The 13774-nt window shown below is 28.6% G+C and overlaps 1 long non-coding RNA gene across 3 annotated transcripts in view; it reads left to right on the top strand.

The window, feature by feature from the left end:
* LOC129959428 (uncharacterized) overlaps positions 1-13547 on the top strand; it is a 49002-nt gene extending 35455 nt beyond the window's left edge. For 2 of the 3 annotated variants that reach the window (XR_008783423.1, XR_008783422.1), the window contains exons 2-5: positions 1106-1166; positions 5141-5268; positions 11846-12401; positions 13245-13547. This is a non-coding gene — a long non-coding RNA (uncharacterized LOC129959428). The remainder of the gene's footprint in view (positions 1-1105; positions 1167-5140; positions 5269-11845; positions 12402-13244) is intronic. The other variant, XR_008783424.1, reaches the window with a different exon arrangement.
* The last annotated feature ends 227 nt before the right edge of the window (positions 13548-13774 follow it).

Below are 13774 nucleotides of genomic sequence, written 5' to 3'. Positions count from 1 at the left end.
AGTTTTGTAAGGAATTACTTTGAAACAGACTACTACATTGAAGCAGGCTTGTTCCATTTATGTCTTTTGCAGAATGTTTTCCATCCTTTGATTAAGCTGAAGTTAATTTAAATAAAATAAAAACTTTGGAAAATAACCATATATATTTTTAAAAGCTATACAAGGTTTATTTTTAGAAATTAGTAGATGATTCTGTAGCAAGATCGCATAAATAGCGCGTCTTTTTAAAGAGTGTAAAAACTTTATCATTGCATTTTATTTTAGCATCGCACTACTTTAGACATTTTTGTTTCTCTTTTCAACTAGATACTAATAAATTGTGGACTTTTTTTTTTTTTTTTTGACTGCCCAAATGGATGGAAATTAGTTTTCCACAATATGAGAAATTGAAAAATCTACCATTGATAACTTTTTAAGAATTTGCATTAACCATGGTGTATTTTCTGGTTCAGATAAAATTTCTTTAATCTATTACAGCAAAAGATAAGTAAATGAACTACACACATGTTTCTTTAAACTTATTCAGATTTATGATTTCTTAGTATTGTCGATATGATCTCTGATTTGAATTGTCATATTAGGTAACACAATTTTTTTCACTTTTAATAAAATTTAAAATTAGTGCTTAAAATTAGTTTAAAATTAGTGCTATTTTTATGAAACATCAGGCAGTGCTATAGAAACTGGATTATGTATACCCGAACTGTATGATAAATGTTGTTATTTCTTAATCGGAATATTTGTGCTAGCTTTTGTTGTAATGAATCGGGGCTCCCACACTTACATGGGAAAAATATTGGTCATTCATATGATTAACAGGATTTCTCTACAACATTATCTTGCCAAATTACGAACTTTCAAAAAAAGTCGACAAAAAATGCAATAATTAAAATCAGCATACATTACGGTCTATAGATGATTTTGAAATTTTAAAAATATGTAATATTTCAAAAATTATTATTTATTTGTTTAATGTGTTGTCAGTTTTAGGATCAGCAAACTCAAGGGAGCCTAAGAAATTCTTATTTGACTTTTTCTTGACTTTTGCCTTTTGTTCTTGCTGTTAAGCAACATTTAGAACAATTTCTTTTTTCCTTTCTTCCAGACTTAATTGGGATGGAAATGGAAGTTTTCCGTACTATCCAAGATTGAAAAATTCATCATTGGTAAGCATTTTGAATTTTTATCTGATGAATTTTATTTACTGGCTGGAGATTTATTTTTTGGAATAAATAATGGCAAATAATAATAATTCCGTTGCTTATTTTCACTTTTATTTTTACTAAGAACACCGTTACTTAGAAAAATGTTATGAATGATCCGATTTAAAAATAATAATAATTAGCATTTGGGTAGGAATTTGTAAGTTTATCTTTTTGCATTTTAGATGTATGTTATTTAATGAGTCTAAGTGGTTACATTATGATACAGTAGTGATATACTAAGTTTTTTTTCCTTTTGTTCTAGTTTTGTGTATTGAATTAGAGCTATGAGAGTATCAGAAAATGGAGTGCTTCCGTTACACTTTAACCTCCAATAGAATTTTTATTTCTTTATTTGAACATAATAGTCCCAAGAAACTGCAATTCATAAAACTTTTTTGATGAATTGGGATCATTAATTATATTTTGGTTACTTATAATTGGTGACAGAGTGGAATTCTAAATAACCTTCTTTAATTAAAATTGCTGTATTGTCTTAACTTCTTTTTATATATACCGCTGATTTCCAATAATTTTTTAATGCAATATATTTTGCAGTCTTTTCTTAGTTGACTGTGATTTTTCAAATAGTTTTCACATTCAGTATCAATAAAATTCAAGAAGCACATTGTAATAAGTATCAACTTAGTTTATTGATTTTTGAACATTACACAGTGTAATCTTTTTTCATTATTCTACTTTTGACTCTTGTAATTATAATATTGTTTATTCAAAAAAGTTGCAGTGATTTAAAAAAAAAAGCATAGAAAGACAAATAATTTTGTAAGATCCTTAAGTTTCTACACCATGTCGTATAATATTTAGTATAATTTCAGTGAAAAATCAGTATACGAAATTGTGCCGATTCTGTTAATTTTATAGGTGCTGAGATATAAATAAACTGTGCGATATTTAAAAATGCACAAAATTTATTCTCTAGATTAAGATTTCCTTACAAAATTAATGCATACAGGTTGTATATGACACTAGGCTGCCCTAGATCTCAGATCTTTAACACGTTACAGTAAAATGTTCACGATACCTGAAAACTGAACTTTATTCAACGAATCTCCAATCACTCATAGAATTCATGCCGATATTACAATTCATCAAAATTTAATTGTTTCTGACCTGGCTAACTATAGTATTTTGTTTTCTGAAATCATGCATAGCATTAGGTATTAACAAGAATCTTTTATACATATTTTTTTTATCTTATCTGCAGTGTTAGAATCAAAATTTGTTTACCTTTGATTTTACTACCAATATATATAATTATTAAATCATAACGCATAAACTATTTTGCTACATTTCCTTTCCAATTTTTTATAGAGTATATACTAATTTATAATACTGCTAATATTTCGAAAGCACTGATATTAAGGACGGATGTTTACCAATCTTATATTATAAAATTATGCTTAAATATTTGCAATACAGAAGTGAGACTAGAGAAAAGGAGAAAAAAGTTGACATTTAACACTCAGTACTCGACCTAGTTTTGCAAAAAAGAAAGCTCACACGAACTTTTCATTGTCCAGAAGGGTAAAGCCGCGGTCCCACGAAGGAGGATCTTCACAGATGTGGTCATAAAACTGTCACCCTTCCTTCGTGGTGCCACCCCCGTCTGTGGCAGCGGACCCACGACCGGAGAAATCTTCAGACGGCACGCGTTCCCCTTTCGACCTCTCAAAACCCTCAGTTTCTTTGACCCCCCCTACCCCCCCGTAGCCCAAACAAATTTTCCGGCTCTTTGATGTTTGTCGATTTACCGACATTTTGCGGGAAGCTATACCACGGGCGACGGGGGAGTGTGGTCCCCCAATGGGTCGGATGTCAGATTTATGAATCAAATCCGTGAGGTGGCAGGTCGTTGGACCGCCGCTTAAGAAGCATGTATTCACAAGAAGTTCTGGAATGCATCTAGAAGACAGATTCATTTAGAGCTTGGCAAGGCACTGGTGTATGCCTGTCATCATCCCCTTACTCAGAATTTTGAATCATCGCGTTATAGAAGAATTATTTAGTGTTTCCACCTGGGCATAAAGTGGAAATCTCGCCCATAAACTGTCTGGAGTGACAGTTAGGGCATGGAATCAAAGATTTTTTTCTCCAAACTTCAGTTTCAGCGTTGATGTGTATTAACCAGCTTTTATTATTATTATTATTTTTAATTTTCTTCCATCATTGTACCTAATACATCTGTAAGGTTTCTTTCGAATCAGATTGATTTTCAGTTTCAGCGTTGATGTGTATTAACCAGCTTTTATTATTATTATTTATTTTATTTATTATTATTTTTAATTTTCTTCCATCACTGTACCTAATACATCTGTAAGGTTTCTTTTGAATCAGATTGATTTTTCTCAAATTCAAAAGGTGCTGTAATATTTTTCTATTAGAAATCCAACAATATTTTCTCTCAGATAATTAAATTTCGGGGATTCGGCTATACTGCATTATTTAAGGTTTAAACCCCATATAGTTAAATAAAGAAAAAAGAGGTTTATTGAAGAAGTTTAAAATTATTCCTAAATTGCAATGCAGAGCAGCCCTTCTCCCTCCCCCCCCCAAAAAAAAAGTTCAGAAACATGAATAAGATATGACAACCAATCACGATAGTTAATTGAAAATTCTACTCTTCTTGCTGAGAAAAGCAAGCAATTAGTTTTCATTTCAATGGTTACGCAATTTATTTGTATATCTAACATTGGATCCTGTCGGCCATCAAATCCATTTTCAATATATATTTTAGCATAAAAAAAGTTTTTCCCACATAAGTCCGCCAAAAAAAAAATCTGTCAAATTTTCTATAAAATTTAAATATATAGCAGTTGAAATTCAATAATATTTAATAACTTTCGGATAAGTTTATATTTAACATCTATACGTTTACTTGTACAGTTCTGATCATTATTTTTCAAATATTGAATTAGTGCTTCACTGTCACAATTCAGTTCAGGTATTTTGAAATCAATAAAATTAAGTTGCTTTAAAATTTTAGAATACCAAAAAGTACCTTTTGAACTATCAATTTATTTAATTTTTAATTTAAAGCAATAAATTCAGATTTCTTTGAACTTAATACAATACATTTTTGTTTCTGAGATTAGCAAGATATTTGTACAATATCGGGGAAAAAAACAATGCTTATAGAATGCCTCCCACTGAATTTCTTCTCAACTTGATAAACATAATATTCCGAGGATAAGAAAAATTTATTATACATATCTAGTTTTAAAAACAAAATTTAATATGTCAGCAATTAAGGATGAATAATGTAATTAATATGTTAATAACAACAGTATAATGATGAATATTTCATTCATTATAAAACTGTGACACAATATTTACAGCAAATCCAGTTTAATAGAAAAATAATTTGTTGACAAATAATTTTCCTTTTTAACAGGGTGTGTAGCGTCATGAAAATTGCTTAAATTTGAAAACCATTTTTAAGCACCTTAAAAAGGCATAATTTTGAAATAAGGTCCTTAAAAAGTGTTTACTTTTCTCGAGTAGTGCAAAGACAGCATTTTATTTCCTTATATGTTGAATACGATACTTCAAAAGCATGGCTTGTAAAGGCTTGTTTATCAGATATCTCAAGAAAGAAAACCAAGAAAAGGGAAGAATTCGGACAAGGAATCCAGGATGAAATAGGTTCAGGAGTTCCAACACATATTAAGATAACGCTTAATGAATCTTTTTGTTCCCCACTCCCTCTTTCTTCAACAATGTGCATTGCCGTTTATTAAAATAATGGGATAGTTATTCGGAAGGAACAGTACGAAAAACGTACTGTGGCATACATGTTGCGAAAGACGTTCGATTTTTTTTTAAATTTCTCAAGCACTAAAAAAAAATTTTTTGTGTGTGTTTGAGATGTTGTTAAATTATGTCTGGTAAGTATATGCTTAATCTTTTATGTGTTGTAGAAGAAGAAAACGCAGATTGGTCCTATCAACGGAAAATAAGAATACAGCAGGTTGAATTTGATGCAACACACGGATTTATCGAATATAATAGAAGCTACTGTTCAAACACTTGCAGTGAAGCCTCTTTAGTACGTTACGCATTCGATCCTCATTCTCATTAATATGTTGTTTTGAAGCAATCTCTTGAGTGTCTTATTAGATGGATTTTAATGTATTATACTGAATTAATTGCGGTGTGTAATTATGTTAGTTGATCGAGTAAAATCTAGTATGATGAGATTTTAACTTGAAGCCGTAAGTTTCCAATGATTATGATTTCTTTCATTGTGTACTTTTTAAATAATCCATCCATTTGAAAATTGTTATTTGTTGCACCAATCTCGCCACATAAAATTTTTACTAAGAAAAACAAAGAAAAAAATTGCTAGTTCTGTACTTAACATTTTTAAAGAAATAAAAAGTTTTCCAAAACTTTCATTCTTCAGTGTTTAGATTCCGTCATTTTATAACGATTTTTCCTTTTTATAACTCTTACAGAATTTTTTCCCCCATTGACATCTCTCTTTACATATAAAGGTTCGTCCTGATTGGCATCTTAAACCAGTGAAGTTAGGAGTATGAAATCTGGAAAGTTACTTCTTGTAAGCTAGAAGTCCACTAAGAACGGATATTTAAAAATTTTAATCAGAAATTTAATTTAAAAAATAAAAACAGAATTTTAACTTGTATCTCCAACATCAAAACATTATTGCTCAAAAATTACTTTTACACAATTTTAAAGATTAAAAAAATAGCTTTTCAATCATACCAATTTTGTTTGAATGAATGCATTCCCTCCCCTTTAGTTTTAGTAAGTTTTGAAAAATTAGTTTTGGTCATAATTTGTAACAATGATTTTTATTATATGAAATTCAAAATAAAATCATTGCTTTTTTGAATCATTGAGTCATATTGTTTTATCGTTCTTAATGTCGTGATAAAAGGGGAAGGCGTTCTTAAACTTAAGTTCTTAAACTTTGGTTCAACTTAAACTTAAGTGTAAAGTTTCTAGTTTTTAAAGCAGTTCATTAAATAAGATTCTTGATTTCATGAGGGTTTTTTTTTTGAAGCAATGCAATATATTATCTTGTGCTGGCTTCAAAAACATAAAAAAATACTTTAAAAAATGCTTTAACTAGCATTTTTTATTTTCATTTGGCTTTTAACTACAGAGCATTTTTTCCCATTATTTATGGAAACTAGAAGCATTTTCATTTCTTCGCAAAATATATCATCACACTTTTCAGCAATTTTTTAAAAACTAAAGTAAGAATATATATATATAAAGGCTTTACGGAACTTCAAAAATAAAAAGCGATAAGACAATTTTTTAATAGTCTGGCCATTTATGAACTATACTATTCTTTTCTATTAAAAAAACGATCTAAAAACACATTTAGATTATGGGGCTTTGTTCTATCTTCAATTTTATGGCAGTTTTGCCAGTCTTATGATGGTAGCCCTCCGATATCCCTTTATAAGATTGCAACTAAAATTTCTGAATATAGCGAGTTATTACAAGAGGAAATTTATACTTTCGATCCCAGCTATGTCGAATCTTAATCGTTGTTGCATGCAAAAAAATCAAATATAAACTGTTGGCCATGCTATGCTTCTACATCAATGATATTTTCAGAAATGATGTATCCATCTAAATAAACAGGTAGTTTGATATTTTAAGAAATAATGAAAAAAGATCACATATCTTTATTGTTACTTTTGTAAAAGTTGTCTTAATTTTTTGGTATTGATAGTTTTTTCCTTTTTATGAACCTTTTTTGTTTTTATCAAAACCAAAAATTCATCATTTGTTTTGCAATAGAAGACGTTGCGTAAATACAGAAAAAAAATACTAAAATTTAAAGAATACACATTTAAAATTATTTAAAAAACTTTTTAACAAAATCTATGCATTACTGTAAAACAGGAAATACCCTATCCTTACATTATTAACATAATATTCCGAATATCTGACAAATTTATTATATATGTTAGATTTTAAAAGCATAATTTAATATGTAAATAACAATAGCTGAATGATGAATAATGTATTCATTATAAATTTGTGACATAGTATTTACAGCAAATCCAGTGTCCTATCTAGAATTCAGAACAGATTTAAAGATCATATAATGTTCTATTCGGCATTTGTTGAATCAGTTCTGTTTTCTGTATCTCATTTTCCGTTGCTCTATCTGGCTAGATACAAACCACTTTAAAAGGTGTTGCAGCCTGCCCATTAAGCAAATTTTTGATTCGTGTCACATGCACACAAACTCATCGGAGCATTTTTTATTTTTTTCATTTTCTTTTACAATGTTTAAATAATTTTCTTCAAACATCGCAGAAAATTCTTTCTATTAAGTTCTTTACTCTTTTAAAAAATAATTAGCATATTTGATGTAAAACTTTTGTATTTACACAAACTCCCATCTATTTAGTTGTTTTATCATTATGTTATTTTTCTACTAAGATTTATTTTTAGTAGGGCAGAAAGTTGAACATTTTGAATATGCCTGTATGTTGCAGTAAATGAAGTCTTCTGTGAATTCTGGTATATATTGGGAAATTTGCATATGCATTGATATGATTGAAATTTGAAATGAGAGTTGCATTTCGGAGGGTTCACGGAATATCTTTTTTTTTTTTTTTTTTTTTTTTTTAAATCATGTTACTTTTTTTTTCAATCGATTGAATTTGGTGTTTTAAATATGTAATAATTGAATATATTGCTATATAAATAGTTATTACTAAAGTATTTTTTTTTTATTGCTTGTAGTAAAGTTTTGTAGTCATTTCTGATCATTAATGTGAGATTGTTTTGAAAAGCTAAGGATCAGATGGAATAAAGAAAAAGTGGGCATTTTATATTTTAATGTGTTAATGAAAGTGATGACATTGTTATCGCAATTTTATTATAAGCAAACAGATACATCTGTATAATTGTTTCATTTAATTTTTTCCCTGGTTTAAATTTTCTCTAAAAATCACAGAAAATTCTTAATTCTTTTAAAACATTATAAGCATATTTGTTTTAAGCCTTATGTATGTTTCAGTTATTCCACATATATTTTATTCTTCAACAAAGATTTATTTTTAATATTGAATGATTCATCAACATAGGGCAGAGAAGTGAGCATTTTGAATATGCGTTTGAGTTGCAATAAATAAACTCTTCTGTGAAATCTATCATATATCAGGGATATTTATATGCAAATATGTAAAAATATTTTGATAAAGTACTTTATTGCATTCTATTGGATTTTTAATTTTAGAAATTTGCTTATTTTGTTTCATTTCTGTGGTTTCTGTTCTTACTGTTAAATTGCAAGACTTTCTGGCTTTCACTTAAGCTGTGAACTTTTAAGAGATACATGTAATAGAATTTCAATATAAACATTATGCAACTGAAGAAATCATTACAATATCTATCTGAGAATGGAAAGTGAGCTTTTAGAAAATTGAACATTGTTTGAATACTGTGCTTTTATTTAAATTAATCATGTATGCTATAATTTTTTCTAAGTATTATAGAATCTTCAATGAATGAAACATGTAATATTTTCATAGATAATGGAAAATAAAATCATGTATAAGTATTTTTATTATGACAATGCATATTTTTTTACATTATTCTATTACTTATGAATTAAGAATTGTGTTTTAGATATTGTTTAATACCATTATGTAATAATTTACTGCTTTATATAATCAAGGGATAAAAAATATTAGTAATCTATTTTTTTGTGTCCAATCTTGTATTATTGAATTTCTAAGAAAAGAGATATTGTAAGAAAATTCCATACTGGAATCGAATTATTAGTTAGTTACTTTCTCTCTTAGATGTTCAGAAATAATTTAATTCATGAGTACCAACTCATTTGAATGAAATTTATGGAAATTATAAGAAAAATATCGTTGTCACGTCATTCTGTAACTTTAAATTAATTGTTCATTTTTACTAATAAAATTCATTTGTATAATAAACAAAAGAATAATAATAATATTTTTTCAATCCCTGATTTAAATTTGTACATGAAAATTTAGTTTGTTGCATTATTTTAATATAAAATTTGATTTTGCTAAAATGTAAATTTATTTGTTAAAAATTCAGCGATATTACATTTTAGAAATTATCTTCTAAAATAATTTGAAAAAATCTTTTTAATATACCCTTTATACTTTCAGAACAGAATTTGGATGAATTAATATAACAAGTGATATATGCAGTTGAAAAACACTTTGATTGCATTATTTTGTTTTCAAATAACTAGAAAATTTACATTTCAATAAATAAAAGTTTTCATTTCCTAAATTTTCTAGTGATGCATTTATTATTATTTATGCATTTAAAAATTATAAACAACTGTGGGTAAATTTCAATTACTGGCGAAATGTGTTTGAGTTATTCTTTGCCCAACTAGAAATATTGACTTTTTCCATAAATGTATCATGCAGGAGATTTTAAAAGAACATATAATTATATTAAGTTTAATATGAACAAAATTCTCTAAACAAATCTTTAATTAAGGTTGGGAATAAGATCACAGAGAACAATATCCTGATTTTGAGGTTATGTATAGTCCCTTCTTTTATAAAATAATTTCTTCTTTTATAAATAAAAGAGTTTCATTGAAATCCACTAAATGCTATGTAAATTTGAATTTCTTTTAGTTTGTTATGAAAATGTACTTAGCTTTGATATATGGAATGTTGCTAAAATCATGGGAAAAACTGTAAAAGTAAATCAGGCGTAAGCAAAACGAGTCATTTTTATAACAAAATATGAGATCTCAAATTGCAAAGATAACCGACACAGGCTGTTTCTACAGGCATCTATTACAGGCTGTTTACCAGTGGAAGTAAAAGAAATAAGTACAGCATGTATGGCAATGTAAATGCAAAATTTATATTTCTGAATTGCTGGAATGCTGGAATGCAAATTTCCATTATGGCACAGTGACATAGTTGCATGAATAACATGCGAAGATGTATCGCTTTAGACATTTGCATTTAGTACTTCAAAAGTTTGTTGATGATTAAGTTTCATACATATATCTGTCATGCAGCTTATAATATGTAGAGTTTTTTTTTTAATGAAAATATTTTGTTTTACCATTAAAACTTTCATAAAACCTCAGTTGTAAAGGATACCTGCATTTGAGAAAAATTTAAGTTTATGCTTTCATTTGATCAAGATCCGTTTATTCAGATTAAAATCAAATCTCATGTAAATAACAAACCGTCATTGTTGGTTTGTTATTAACCCCCCTCGTTTTCAAATTTTCTAGCAAAACTAAGTGTTCTTTTCTTTCTTTCTACATTTTTTTTTTTTGCAATTTGACGTAGACCGCCAATTTAAATATTTTATTATTTCAGGTTATATTAATGTTTGTTACTTAAAAACTGCTCATATAAATATAAAATTTAGATCATTAATAAAAAAAAACCTCTTTCCTTTGGAAGGAAAAAATATGGAGACCCTACAGTACTGTCTACTGTCATTCTTTGTGTTTATGATCCCATATTCTTTTGTAAAAATGACTTTTTTTATATATGGGTAACTTCCTTAAAAGTTTATCATCTATTTTTTGAATCACTCTTTCCTCCCACATACAGCAATGTGGAGTAAAATCATTATGGAGGTAAGGGCTTGCAAACGCATTGCATTTCCAACCGAAAAGGAATAATTTTGGAAATTGCTCAACAGCTGTGTTGAGGAGGACAATAAAATTTCAAGCAGAAGACATGTGAGCTGGCAACACACTGTTCAAATTTGGTGCACTACCCTAAAATATTTGACCCCAACGACATATTTAACTTAGATCCGATTTTTACCCAGACATTGCGCGAGACGAAAACAATCATTTTCCCTCAAAAACCGACAAAAACCGGTCTGTATTCATTTCGCGCACTACTTCTAGTATCTTGTTTTTACACTCGGCGAGTCAGTAAAAGCAAGTTACGGCTATCGTGTGAACGCCAGCTACAGCGTCAGAACGTTAAATTATCCCATGGAGAAAAAATACTAGCAGCTTTTTTCGTTTGCTATTGCGTTTTTTTATTTTAATGAAATCAACTGCAATCGATGGAAGGAATAAAAATACAGGTTGCTGCTACCAGAGGAGTTTTTTTTTTTCGAACTTAAAGCATTTTCAAATATTTATTAAAAGTTGAAACACTTTTGCAGTTTTAATTTTTCATCGACAATTTTAATTGTCGTGAATAAAAGTAATCATTTTTAAATTTTTGCAATTTATATTAATGTATGTATTTTGAGTGGCTTATGCACGATTAAAAAATATTGTAAAAATGTACGAGTATTTGCAGTTTTTGAATTCTAATATAAGGTCATATTGCGCATTTGTTATCAATTACTTTCATAAGTTTTTCAAGAAATTGTGTTAAAAATAAACAAAACTTGTTTTAACCTGTTATATATATTAAGGGAATAAAAAATATTGCGGTTTTTAAGATATATATTCAATATAATTCTTTTAAGTAATTTTGTAGCAAAATGCAATTTAAATACAACTAACTTCACTAATTTTATGCTATTTCATGTTTTTCTAGAATTAAATATTTATGTATAGCCAATAGAATTTAAAACTATTGCGAAAAATTGTGAATTTATATGCAATATAAAGCCTACATGAAATTTTTCAGGTTGAAAACCAAGCGAAGACGTTTGGAAAAAACATACCTTGATGAGCCAGTGTCACTTATCAAACATCAAAGGATATAACTCTCTTCGGACGAAAAATAATTGATGTAGGGTATTTTTTCAACAGAATTCGACAAAAATACAATCACGGTCCCTTTCCTTACCAAATATAATTGTCGTATTTGATATATGAAAAGGATTACGAACTGGTATTATTTTTTCACAGAAATTGTTTGGTGGGAAAATCCAGATTCTCTCAAAATGTCATAAATGCTGCTTCTGTTTTGGATATCATAGTTATGGGCGAAAGATATTCTCTCAGCTTCAGATATTCCGTCCGTGTCATCACATGCTTTCCAAAAGGAGCATGGCCGTATTTCGGCAATTTGGGAAGAAACCGTTACAAATGAAATGCCCGATACATCAGTGGAAGAGAAACATCTGGCAATAGAAGCAAATGAAATATATTCGCATGGGATACCTCTTCTGACTGCAGTTGCAGAAGGTTGCTGAGCAACAAGATCACATAGGAGAAATTATTTATTTCTATCCGCAGCGGTATGTAATGCACTTATCGCTCACTCTTTTTACACATACAGAAATAAGAAGCTGGTTTGTAATTAAATAATTATAATTCTTTATATTACAGAATTTTTTTATTTCAAATAAAATGAAGTTCTAATTTTAAAAATACAATTGCGTTAAGAGATTTTTTTTTTTTTTTTTTTTTTTGCCTTTTTGTCTTCCTTATATTAATTCTTTAGTAACAACATGAATTAATCCTGTTGTTAATTATTAATTTGAAATGGAAAATATTAGTAATAATAGTTTACTGGTGGGATAAGTTACGAAGAATAATAAAGCCTTTAATCTCACTGATGGAGGTTATTAAATTATTTTCTAAGAATAACTACTATTTTGATCCTGAAAACAAAGTAAACGTATTTAAGCAGTACAAATCTCCAAAAAGCTACTTCATCAAAAAATTTCTTTCTAAGAAATGCACTTTCTTTTCCAACTTAAGAATTAATATTCCAGAAAGGAGTGCTACAAGTGTGTGATTAAGTGCTTAAACAATACAAATGATTATAAGGTTATTAAATATAAATATTTTAATAGTTTTGTATTTTTCGGGAGTAATATATCGAAAGATAATTTTTACAAGCATAAGTATAATATGAGCATTAGAAAGTAAATGATAGCGAAATTTTATTTACTTAATTTTGAAATAGAGAATATTCCTATCTAATTGATTTTATTTCAATGGAAATATTTCATAATAATGTTGTAAAAATATTTCCACTGCGTTTATTTATTTGCTATCCCTTACGGTTAGTTTTAATGCTGTTATTCCTTTTCCTTTAAACTAAAACAAGAAATGATATATTTTTATTTTTTCAGGCGGCAATCGTAAGGTTTCCAACAAAGAAAATTCTGCACCTGGGGATTATCCGGTGCTGAAGCTGCAAGGTTAGAAAGGGCGACTACTGAACAAAAAAGTAGATCCCTGTGAAGAGAGGGACCTCGGAAGCGACTAGCAGCTGCAATGTTAACAAAGGGCAACTACTGAACAAAAATGCAGGGCGCTGTGAGGAAAGGAACCTCAGAAACGACCGACAGCTTCAAATTTTGAAGTAGTTATGGTGCAAAAAGGAATCCACCAGCTACGAAAATATTGTTAAAAATAAATTATGCACTTTCTTTTTTGCGGCTGTCAAATACGACTAACATAATGAGGTCAATGGCATTAGAGCATTAGAAGAATGTTTTAGTTTCAAAATCTTACTCTGCGGTTTATTTGTAAATCTAAATATTGAATATTTAGCTGCATCTCCGGAGGGGTTAATTGGTGATAATGGAATTGTGAAAATGAAATGCCCAACATCATATAAAAATATAATTCTACATGAAACTATCAAAACCAGAAAATT

Source organism: Argiope bruennichi, chromosome X1, assembly GCF_947563725.1.
Source record: "Argiope bruennichi chromosome X1, qqArgBrue1.1, whole genome shotgun sequence".
NCBI lineage: Eukaryota > Metazoa > Arthropoda > Arachnida > Araneae > Araneidae > Argiope > Argiope bruennichi.
This window is presented reverse-complemented; position numbering and strand designations above follow the sequence as displayed.